Below are 12,949 nucleotides of genomic sequence, written 5' to 3' on the forward strand. Positions count from 1 at the left end.
ATGCTAACTGGAGTCCCAGCTACTCCAACTTTCCCCTTTCCAGGTCTAGAAAGTGGTCTGCACGTTGGCTCGCTGGGAAGCAACTGTGTCTCCCCTTACAGCACACTCCAGAAAAGTGCTGATACTCTCCTACAGCATCATTAACACTTCGGCTGGGATCATGTAAACCTTTCCATGCAAGGGCTGGCGAGCCTGTGTACACACAAGGAGCTCCACATCTGTGAAGAGACTAACGGAAATCAAACGCCCAGTGACTGGACCAAAATATAGCTGTGTGAAAGTGTGAAGGACACCGGCCAAGGAGGTTTTTAATAGACTTTTAGTGAACTGAACTTCCCCGGAGCTTGGCAACGTGCACATATGGATCAGAAGGACGGGCTCTGCAAAAGGCAGACACGTCAGAGAAACTACAAGAAGCTACCAGTCAGCATCAAAGGCAGGATTTCATCTCATGTGCCAGCAGCCCAGCTGCTTGCTGTCTACTGGATCAAGGCAAAAGGGAATTTTGAGGATTAATTTCATGAAATGGGCACAAAACACTCACAGGACAAGGAATTCAGGCACAGAGTAGTCTTGCACAGAGAATCAAAGAAATCTACAGTTACCAAGTGTCTTTGGTTACCAAATGTGAGCTGTTTCACGGTATCTGCCAGAGCAGTTATCTCCCCCTTTAGCAGATGCAAAGCAGTTCAATGCAGGTCATCTCTTGTGGGAAAAGTGAGAAATTACCCATCTTCTCCATATATTCCAGGAGAAGGGGGCATCCATGGTGGAGGTCATTTCAAAGCAGCAGATGCGTGGTTACTTTTTAAGCCCAAGGTAAAGCATATCTGGAGCAAAGCTCACACACATAGTTTTCTATCACATGAGGAGCAATGTTCTCAGACACCATCCAGTCCCCTGGGAATTCCCTTCTGATTTTTAATGTTGTGTGGAACGTCCTCACATTAAAGATGAGAGTGTAAGCATAAAGCCAAGGATCATCAAGGTAGGGTTAATGAAGCATGAGAGAAAAACGATACTGGAAAACCAGTTACCTGACCAGCTGGGCACCTTCCAGCTCACAGCTGAATGAAGCCAGGTTGTTCTCTTGCATGCATTTTCATGCGTGCAGACAGGCAGACAGGCCCAGCCAGCGGGTTCATGAAAGGCAGGTCCCGCTCGACCGACCCGATCTCGGTCCATGACAAGGTGACCCGCTCAGTGGATGAGGTCCAGGCTGTGGGTGCTGCCCGCCTGGACCTTAGTGGAGCCTTTGGCACCATCTCCCACAGCATCTCCTGGAGAAACTGGCTGCTCACGGCTTGGACAGCTGGACCCTACACTGGGTGAGAAGGTGGCTGGCTGAGCAGTGGGGAGCGGAGCCACGTATGATTCTACAGAAGGTGTCCTTTCTATTTCTTTTCCCACATCTTTCAAATGACATATGAAAAGCAGAAGGCCTGACTGTAATGGAAATCCCCTGGCTTTTTTTTTTTTCATTTTTTTTGTGTAGGAGAAGAGGTGTTAACCCCACCAAAATCCTGGCCTAATTCCAATTTAAGCAACTTCACTCATCTAGTTAAAATCCCTCATCTGTTTCGTGGGGATGCAGTGTCCTCTCAGAGCTGTAGATAACTCACCGCTTGGAGAGATGTCCTCATATGCAGTCACTCTTTGGCATCCATCAATGCTGAGTTACCTAAATTTTGCAAAAATGGACATAGGTCTGTTTTGCAGCTGGGGGCTAGAGACTGAGCATTAGATTTATTTTTACTAATTCAAGCTTTCTAAAAGAGAGCTCCATGGGCTAAGATTCAGTTCACCATTTCAGATCTCTCAGTTTAGAGGCTACATGGAGGTACCCACAGGTGTTACATTATCCGAGGGAGTCTCAAATAGCAGCGAGGAACTGTGTTTTGACAGCTGAATTACACCCTGACAATCTAAATTCCTTTTCCAGTCAGTGACAAGAAAAGGTACAATCCAGTTTATCTAGGCAGAATGTCTCATGCCTTGGTCCTCTCTCTTATCTGGGTACCATAAAGTCTCAGATGACTTTAGCCACCAATGCTTAGGAGCTGAATCATCAATTGTCACTAAATAATTGATACTGTCACTAATCGTCACTTATATCCCATGCACAAGTAGTTGTCCTGCTGACATCTAAAATCAGCTCTCTGCAACTGGAGATGAATCCCACCCAGGTCAAAGTGCGACCTTTAGGCTTCCTGCAGAGTCAGCAAGGATGGAGAGGTACTTCCAGGTGTTCTGTGCACCACTTCAGCTTCCAAGTCAGATGTGTTGGCTGAAACCACCTTTGTGGGCATTTAAGTTAAGGTGGCTGACTGCTCCGATGGTGTGAAGGGCATTCACTGGGACCACGGATGTTGCTCAGCTCTAGGGCAGTAACCATGAGGAGATGCAGCCAGAGAGTGAGCCACCCTAGCTGGACTGGCAAGAGGACATTTGACCATGTCCTAAAGTATAAGAGCTGCATGATATCCCTCACCCTTATTCGGGGGAAAAAAAAAAAAAAAGCAAGATTTTATTTTCTGTTGTTGGCTCAAAGAGGGAAGAAAAAGTCAACAATTCACTGTGAGAAGGAGAATGTGCTGGAAGTGTTCCACTGTATTAATGTGCAAATGTTTGTTTTAACTGCTGTTTCAAAGCGGATATAGCTTTTACAGGACAAAACACTCAAAATAAGGTGGAAACAGAAGATTTTTGACTTTAGCAGAGTGAAACTTTCCATGCCTTGCCAACACATCCTCCCCGAGCACAGGAAACCCGTTTGTGGTGGCAGAACCCAGCCTTCAGTGATGGGCCACATAACTCACTCATGCCGGGCCACACACACATGAAAGTCACCTCCACCCACGACCCCTCCCCAACAGATTTCCTATTGTTGCAGGCAGCTCCATCCTTCGGTGAGGTGCAAGCTGAAGAGGAAAACCAGCGTCTGCTCCACAAGCAAATACCGTAACTTTCTTTATGACCGCCTTGGGGTTCATAACCACGACGTTTCCCCTCCCCATACAGCCCCGTGCCAGCCTCGGGGCATGAAGCTGAGCTGTTCTCTGGGAGAGTATCACAGCAGGTTGTTGAAGTGAAGAAAAATAAATTCTAGTCTTTTTTATATTTGATTATTTATTTTCTTTTTGCTTGCGTCCCAGCAAACTCTTAATTTACAGCCTGGTATGCTGCTGTCTTAGAAATTCCATTTGGGTCCCTTTGCCAGTGAAGGAAAATGCCTGTCATTCTCCTATCCGGGATTATTTAAAGTTGCCGAGTTGCAGGTCTGCAGCCTGGACTGCTGTGGCTTCTTGAGTGAGGAAAGGGGAGAAAAGACAATAAACCAGATAACAGCATCACTTTTTAAAGCAGTTCAGGGTGGCAGTCCTGTTGGTGTTAGGCAGTCAGTTGGAGACACAATACATGGTTCAAAGCTGCCATCCACCTGTGCTTGATGGGACCAAGGCTGAAGGTCCCTGTCTCCCCCTCCCAGCTGGGAGACATGGGTGGGATTGTGTTTCACTCTTCCATAGCAGAAAAACAAAAAAGAGGGATATGTGAAATATTAAAGGAACATGACCTCCTTGAAGGTTCCCTGGCACATCTTAAAATTTTAATTTTCTCCTTTTGTTTGAAAACTGAAGCTTCCAAAAGCCTGGCAAGGGGGGGCAGGCGGGGGGAGAAACAAAAAAAAGAAACTCTTTCAGATTCTGCTTAAATGCATTCATTATCATCAATAATACAAGACCTTGGACTCTGAGCCAAGGAACTGTAAGCATATCAGAAGCAGCAATTATATTTCTCATGCTACCTGGAGGCAGATCTTCTGTTTCAGCTGTTCATCTGGACTTTCAGATCTGGGAATGACCATGTGAACTTCCACCACCTTCCATGCCTGTCACCCCCTGCCCTGCACAAGGGCACACACATACACACACACTCAGATGAAATGAGGAAATGCCATTATCCCACTTCTATAGACAGGGAATTGAAGCATAAATGATGGGATTTATCAGCTATCTAAACACAACCAGCACAGCAGTCTCCAACTGAACTCATTGCACAGGTTCCCTTTATATCTGATGGAAAGAAGCAAGTGCTGTTGGGGTTCTTCACCAAATGTTGGCCACCAGCCTTGCAGTAAGATGAATGGTACCCACAAACTGGATTGACCCTGGTGTCCATGGTCTATAGCAAAACCTAGGGTGGTGGATGCAGATAGTGGTGTCTCCGTGATAATCTACACTCAAGCCAAGGAACCCAGGGAGCTTCTAACCTACTGACTTTCACTCAGTGGCAGACCACACTCAATTAAAAGCCATTGCATCTGTGCTGTGCTGGCAAAGGCCCTCTTGCAGGCTGCTGCTGGAGCAGGCAGGCCACCCTGCAGTGAAACTTTCTACTTTTCCCAAGATGTACGCACCCAGCAAGTAGCTCTCATATCTCCCAAAATGAGCAAAAAATCTTTGTCAAAGGAAAAATGGTCACATTTATAATTCAGCAGCTTTAGACCATGATCTCTCCAGCACAGCACTAAGGTTCAGGGAGTAGCTTGGGACCCTTCCATTGCATGAGGGTTTATTTTTCATCTAGTTACCTTGTGCAATGAAACAAAACACTTTCAGAAAGTCAGTGTGGAAAATGCAGTTATTCCACAACAAGCAACAGCCAGGAATACATAAAATAAAAGCTTGGCCTGGGACCTTATCCTGTATTTGATATGAATTTTCTCATCAGTTACAGGAGAGAGGGTTTTTTCACTCTAGGAAAATCTTCTTGCCCAGTGCTAAAACTGTGCAGCAGTGGATTTGTACAAGGACAGCTGAGAGTAATGGGATGGAGGGTGCCTCTAGGAACTTTTTAATTCGGAGGAAGGTCTTACTAGAATATCTCCATACCTGCACTGGTGCCAAGTTGGTGTCCACTCCCACACACTGACAGGCAAGACTGTCTTGTGTCTTCTCCTTCCCTCCTCCTTTCTACTGAGGAAGAAAGTCTAGGAGGACTTCAGATATACTCCATGATGTCAGAAAGGGACAGAAAAAGCCATTTTTCCCAGCAACAGTGAAAATCCTTTTAAAACTTCTGGAGTTTTAAAGAAGTCCTCCCACAGAAGTCCTCCAGGAAGCTAGAGTCTGGAGAGAGGGAGGTCCCATGCCATAATCAGAATTTGCTCCAAAGGTTTGCCATCAGCCCCCCTACATAAATGTGCAAGTTCAGCACCAGGAGGTTTACCCTGTCTGTCCAACATTTAGATGCATCTTGATGTATAGGACAGGGCCATCACCACTGCGGCCACTGAGAAAGACCACATTTTTTTCATTTGGGAGCCGCCACCTTCCATAAAAGCAGCTCTGTAAAGCACAACGCTAAACCAATTTCCCTGTGTAACCCAAAAAAAGCAGATGGAAACACATGAAAGCAGAAAAAAAATCCAGCCATCATTCTGCTTTCCACAAAATACCAATATTGCTGAATTCCAGCACTTCTCTTGGATAAAAATCTCCAAATCTAGATATTTTCAGCAAAATTAAAACTTGCTTCCAGAGGGCTTTATATAGCCAGCAGCCTTACAGACTCTGAGTACAGGTTTGTAAAGACAAAGACAGTTTGTTCATCAACAAACTTACTTACAGGAAAATCAGTCAAAACTGATGCATCAGCAAAGCTGGAGGAAGAGCTGTCTCTCCCAAATTTTGCTAACCAGCTTTTGTAAGAAGTACAGCTCAAACTGCGTGGCTGTTACTGAATCCTCTTCATGCTTCAGTGAAAAAGATCTACACGCAAGCAATTATCAGCCAACTTGGCTGAATAGAACAAGGACCTGCAAGAAAATTATTTACAGGCAGGAAAGGCAGCAAAATTGGTTTTTAAATTATTCCTAAGCCCTACTTTACCATTTCTAAATGTTTCTCCTGATGTTTGTCAGTTCAGTAAATTTATCGCAGACCCTGGCACAGCTTTGCCCAAGGATTGCACAGGCCAAGGACTGTCCCCAGCTGAGTGTGGGGATGAGGCTGTCCTGTTCCATGGGAGGGAAGGTCTTACAGAGTCACAGAACAGATTGGGTTGAAAGGGATTTTTCAAGGTCATCTAACTCAAGCCCCTGCCACGGGCCCCCTTCCCCCAGCCCCGGTGGCTCCCAGCCCCGTCCAGCCTGGCCTTGGGCACTGCCAGGACTGGGGCACCCACAGCTGCTCTGGGCAGCCCGTGCCGGCGCCTCGCCGCCCTCACAGGGAAGGATTTCTCCCTCAGCTCTGATCTCCATCTGCCCTCTCTCAGCGCAAAGCCGTTCCCCCTTGTCCTGGCGCTGCAGGCCCTTGGGAAAAGCCCCTCCCCAGCTTCCTCGCCGGCCCCTTTGGGTGCTGGAAGGTGCCCCAGGGTCTCCAGGAGCCTTCCCTTCTCCGGGCTGAACAGCCCCAGCGCTCCCAGCCCGGCTGCGCAGCAGAGGGGCTCCAGCCCTCTGGCCATCTCCGTGGCCTCCTCTGGCCCCGCTCCAACAGGTCCGTGCCCTCCTTATGCTGGGGGCCCCGGAGCTGGAGGCGGCGCTGCAGGGGGGTCTCAGCAGAGCGGGGCAGAGGGGCAGAGCCCCCTCCCTCGCCCCGCCGGCCACGCTGCTGGGGATGCAGCCCAGGGCACGGGGGGCTTTCTGGGCTGCGAGCGCACATGGCTGGGTCACGTCCAGCTTCTTGTCCCTCTCCTCAGGGCTGTTGGCTGTTTGAATATAAATTACACTGTGCTACGAACCCCCAGGGCCATGAGCACACCCTGCTTAGTTCCCAGTACAGATGCAGCTCGCATGTACGTATTTAAGGACACTTAAGAGCCTGGACTGGATGATTTCTCAAGGCCCACCCGAACCACATTCCTATAATTTTACTGTGGAGGACACTCGTCAGCAGCCTGCCCCCTGTCATCAGAACAGATTAGTCAGCTCCAGTCAATCAAGTAGCCACAAACAAGTCATATAATTGCTACATACTGATGCAGTTTAGGTGAAAATACCCTTTGAGACATTCAGCATCCTCCAGCCAGCCCATTGTGGGTTTTTTCTGCTATAATGGACCTTATTAAGTCAATTCATTACGTTATAAATGATGAAGCTCTCCCACAAACAGTATCTCATAGGAATTGAGCCTCCTCCATGTAATCCACAAGAGTTCTTTCATCTCAGAGATGAAGAACAGAGCTATTTGGGAAAAGAGATTACAATTAGGACTGTGTTATTTGTAAGAAAACTGGCACTCAGCTGGGCTAGCTCAATAGTAAAATAAACTAAGATAGATGCAAATAGAAACATGAGGAATCAAACTCCCTCTTTTCAGCAGGGAAGCCCAGAACCGTATGGTCCGCTGCCTTATTAACTGTCCGTAGCCAGAACACGAATTCTTGGCTAATCCTAGGTTACTACATGTCTCTGCTCTTGAGCTGCTATTTGCAGTGAACAAAACCAGGACTGTGGCATTTATAAGCCTCCCATCATATCTGCAGTCCACCACTTGCTGTGAGAAGCTTGAAACTGGTCAGATGAAGTGTCTGCTGTGTTTTATTTTGCATCTGTGCTGTACTTTGAGATTTGCTGTGAAAACTGGGCTTCTCCAGAAACTGTGACTTAATAGCTTATCACTGCTCAACAACTACTAACTATCCAGCTCTGTGGGGATCTGAACTTCTTGGATTTGTAGAGTCATATAGGCTGGAAGGGATCTGTGGATGCCTCTGGTCCAATCTCTGCCCAAAATAGAGCAGGTTGCTCCAGACTTTGAAGCTGAGCGTTGAATATCTCCAGGGAAGGAGATCCCAGAAAACTCTCTGGGTGCCTGTTCCCATATTTGACCACTATTGTGGTGTGAAATATTTTCCCAGTATCTAATGTTTCCTTCTTGCAGCTTGAGTCCTTGGCTCCTTGTCCATCTGCTATATCCTTCCCAAAGAGTCTGGCTCTGTCTCTGTGCCATCAAGTAATTGTTAGGACGCAACCATCTCTATCCTATGTCTTCTCTTCTCCAGGTAGAAGAAAATCAGGTCCCTCATCTTCTCCTCACATATCCAGTACACCAGCCCTCCAGCCACCCAGGCAGCCCTTCACTGGGCTCACTCCCGTACCTCCATGTCTTTCTCATACTGAGGAGCCCCAAACTGGGCAGTGTTTCAGATATGGTCTCACAGGTGCTGAACACGAGAAGGATCCCTTCCCTGCTGTTGCTGGATGCAGTCTTGCTGGTGCAGGACAGTATGGGGGTAACCTTCCTTGCTCCAGCAGCACTTCTGGCCCACGTTCACGGTCTTTTCCACCAGGACTCCCTTGTTCTTTTCCATAAACCTGTTTTCTAGCTCACCTGGCAGCCAGTTTGTGCTTTTTGGTATTGCAAACAGTATAATTACTTCTTCCAATTTTTTTTCTCAGAAATTTTGGTTAAATTGACTCATCAATAATTCCTTCATTCATCTTTCACTCCCTTTTTAAAGATAAGTGCTGCATTACACTTTTTCCTATCTTCAAGTACTTCATCCATCTTCCATGTGCTCACTAGAACAGTCATTACAAGCTCTGCAATTCCACTGTCTGTCTTTTAAAATATTTAAGGATGAAGCCAGGGCAGCCAATTTCAAAACTCTCTCATGCGTTTGAGTGTTGAAACTGGCTCCTTCCCTATTCTAAACAGTCATCTCACCCCCTTATCCCTGGCATTAACACTACCTTCTGGTCACAGCTATTCTTTTTTAGGACAGATTGCACAAAAAGGGCAGTTCAGCCTTCTCAGCAACATCCATCAGTCTCTCTTCTGCACCACTGGATAAAGAACCAGCTGCATCTCAGACCTTGGCTTTGTTATGGCAGAACATATAGAACCATGAAAGCTACAAAAGTGAGTATGTTTGCAGTATTCCTTCAGGGGAGACACATGTCCCTTGACTTCATGAGGTGTCCTGCTTTCTGAATTCATCCCTGCATGTTCACGCAACACACACTGGAGGGATGTTCTCAGCCAGTGCTGCACCAAACGCTTGTGGCTGAAAGAGGCAGCACTCTCTGTCTCCATGACAGATGGGACACAGATTTAAAGTATCTAAATTTAAAGTATCAAGCCTTCACTGAATAATTTCATTTGTTTTCTTCTCCTCCGTCTTCCCCAGAGTGGAGATATAATTTAATAACACGGTATGTAATTAGTAACACAGCTAAGGAGATTTTGAGTCTACAAGCTGCATCACGGCTATGTTCCCTCAAGCAGAGCTCCTACCATCCCTTTCACATTCAATTGTTTCATCTCTGCCTTGGTTATTCACACAGCTTTGGAAATTCCCATGGTTCTGGTCACCAAACTGCACAACTCAGCAGAAAGTTCCTGCAGCAGGTCCCACCATTCTTTGTCCATGCATTGCAAATGTCCCCATGCTGCCAGTGAGCAGTCAGTTGTCACTCCTGATTTTATTCTCCGTCTGCCTTCCGGGGGGGGGGGGGGGGGGGGGGGGGGGGAGGAAGACCCTGGCATGCTCATGTGTACAGACACAACTGAAATGTGTGGGGCAACAAGGTGCTCAGGGAAGTCCTTTCTGAAAGCAGAAGAACCTCAGTGTGGCAAACTGCCTACATATACACCCAAGGGCAGCACAGCAAGACACCAGTGTGGGACATGACAGAGCTTCTGCAGGAAACTTCAGCAGGGACAAGCTTTTAGGCACAGCCCACACACTTTCCACCCCAACACCCTTCGTAAGAAAGAGACATCCTTGCAGTCAAAATTCATTATCCTGCCAACCTCACCACACACCCGCCGCCAGCTGGGAACAGGCTGCTTCTTCAGCTAATTGTAATTGCAATGTTCCCTGTTCTGCTTCTCACTCTAGTTGCCCTAATGCAGATGCATGGAGTGAGAGAGAGATGTTTTTCCTGCATTTCTATGCAAGTGCAAAGGTCAGGACATCTCCATGCACAAAGGTGCTCAGCAGCCCCCAAGGAGCTGTTGGGAGGTTTCCAGAACCCAACAAGCAAGGTGGGTATGTGACTGAGGAATTCTCTTCTGCCAGAGCTTGATCATTGACAAAAAGAACTCATTTAAAAGTTGAAGGGATCACTAAAACTCAACTGCTCAAGCAAGATGAGAAAATTGAGCTAATGGTTCTGCTGCTTAATGAGCTATTTTTCTCCTGTCACATACAAGAATTCATCATTTCAGAAAAAGTCAATATTTCTATCAGAAAGAAAAATATATCCCTCTCCTACAGCAAATCCGGCTCAGGGGTGGGGACTCCCAAGTCTTACTGGGTGATCTGTTAATTCTTTCGTGTGAGCATGAGCCAGCTTCTCCTTCCCTTGCATCAATCTACACTCACACGCACACGCGTACTGACTCAGTGGGTGGGCTCTTACAAACCCAGCAGCTGAATGCAGAGATTCAGACCTCAAAACAAACCCTGCTTACTAGCAGTCCCATCTGCCTGTCTGCCAGGTGCAACTCTTGATCAAGCAACAAGATTTCCTCTCTCTCCTCACCTTCCCAACTGGCTATTGCAAACCAGAAACCTGAGCCAATCTGTTTGTGCTTCTCTAAAAGGTACTTGTGCTTATCCTTTTCCTCAAAACCTGTATCTCAAATGCCCTTGCAAAAGGTGTGCTGGGGTGCCCAGCTCTCTGGGTGCCAGGCCTGGTGGGCAGGGTGTAAAATATGATTGCTTTCCAAAACCAAATGTACAGCAGCCTTGTGGTTGCTCTACAGCCAGTCAAACTGACTGCATTCACCAGATGTACATCTAGTGCTATCTGACATACCTTAGTATGTCCTCTTTGTCCTCCAGCCACCTCTGTAAAAGGGCACAGATCTCTCACAAGTCCTGTGTCATATTTGCTGGGCCCATATGGGTGTCTAAGATACCTCAGGGCATCTTAAATTTGCTCCTGTTGCCCTTGTGTGGACAACAGAAGCGAGCCCTGAAGCTCTGCTAACAAAAGACCTCTTGCTGCTAGCAGTGGGAGTTCAGCTTCCACGTGGTGTCTGAAGCAGGAGCTGAAACCCACCCTACATGACTGCTAAGTTCTGTAGTGTCTTCCCCCCGTTCCCTGTTGTTAAAAGTGCTAGAGGCCAGATAAATCCTGGTGACTTCTGACTTGCAATGGTTTGCACCCAGTCCTCCTCCATCGCTGCATTGACTTTAATTGCTTTAGAATAGGTTATCTTCACTCAATTAGAGATTTATCTACGTTCATGCCACTGCAACTAAGCACAGAAATTGGTCTGCTGCTTCCACTGTTGCTCAGAAGATGCATACCGCTAATAAAAGCAGCCACTGAGAGTTTTGACACACTACCAGGGAGGACATAGACAAATTTGATGTTATTTACTGTGAAAGGAAAACAGTTTCATGCAGCTCCAATTAAGCTGTCACAGTCGTGGGAAAAGAGAGTCACATGTTCTGCTCCAAGTCAGAGACAAAATCTTCAAGCATTGTCATCAGCAACAGAGTGAACTGGGAATCATTTTTCCCTCCTGCTGGCTCCCCTTTGATGCTTCTGTGAGACGGCAGCGTGGAAGCCTGGTGGAAACCTCTGTGCTTGCTGCAGATGGTAAATCAGATATCTTAAAATCGCAGCTGGAGTTGCAAATTGGGGATAGCCAGTCTCCTGACTGCATTTTCATGATGTCAAATTGCATTTATCACTCCTTAATATCCCAGGATTATTCCTTTCCAGGCTTGACCTGGCTGCTTTATCAGCCACTGCAGTCAATGCATTAGCTGTTTTAACTGCAGTTGCTTTCAGTTTGGGAATATCCTTCTGTGAGATGTAATGAAAATGTATTTATAGGAACAGAGTGTCGGATGGTACAACCAGGCTCCCATCTTCAGAAGGGCAAGGCCACTTAACCCTACGGAGATCTAGTTCTTCCTTAGGGTATTGTGAGAACTTTTCTCTCCTTCAGTTAAAACTCTGAGAACTGTGAGTTCCAGCTCAACCACCCCTCCCTGTCAGTGATGCCTTTCCTTTCAGTGATGTGGGTTTGACCATTAGGACAGTGAGGCATTGGAAAAGGGTGCCCAGAGGGGTTGTGCAAGTCTCCATCCCTGGGGGGTTTTAAGACCCAGCTAGACAAAGCCCTGAGCAACCTGGTCTGACCTCAGAGCTGATCCTGCATTGAGCAGGAGGCTGGACTAGAGACCTCCTTTCTGAAGTCCTTTCCAGCCTGAATCATTCCGTGATCCCTATGCCCTTGTTTTGTGAATGCTGTCCTGGAGCAACCTCCATCTAATCACCTCTCCCAACACCTCCTGACCTCCCTTTCCCCTTTCTCTCCCCCGTGCAAGGGTAGCACACCTGAAGGCCCAGTGCCACATTCCCTTACAAGGACTAGTATATGAGGAGAAACAGCCTTAGTGCCTGCCCTGGAGAATTCCCCCCTTTTGTTCAAATATTAGAGGTGACATTTTTGTCCCAAATGGCCAGGATTTGAGACCTTTCTGAAGCAGGCAATGGGCAAGTGCAACCAGACTGGGCTTTCCTGCAGAAGGAGAAAGCAGATGCTCTCATGAGATCCCTCCTCTCCCAGTAATTATCTCACCTCAAGCACAGGCTTAATTTTAAGCACATAGGGAGTTTCAGAGCAAGGACATTTTCCTAATGCCTTGCATTTGCTGCAGCATCAGTAAGAGACAAGTAACTGAGATTGCTTGGCAGCCACTGCTCACCAGCTGCTTATGGGGCTGGCTGTGAAATCTTTTATAGTTGGACCAATCAGTCAGGGTGCCATCTACCTGCAGAACCAGCATCTCACACGCCACCGCTCTGCATCTGAGTGGAACAATAGCAGAAGAGTTTGTGGGTGGTCCCTTCTATAGGACACAGTAACCGATAGGTGGAAAAGCTGCCAAGCTTTTGGAAAGCACAGACCCTGCAGGAAGCTGTTGAAGCCTCTGTGGTGAATACACATGCCAGCTGAATTTATGTCCTGGGTGGATG

The sequence above is a fragment of the Falco peregrinus genome, chromosome 5, assembly GCF_023634155.1.
Source record: "Falco peregrinus isolate bFalPer1 chromosome 5, bFalPer1.pri, whole genome shotgun sequence".
Classification (NCBI taxonomy): domain Eukaryota; kingdom Metazoa; phylum Chordata; class Aves; order Falconiformes; family Falconidae; genus Falco; species Falco peregrinus.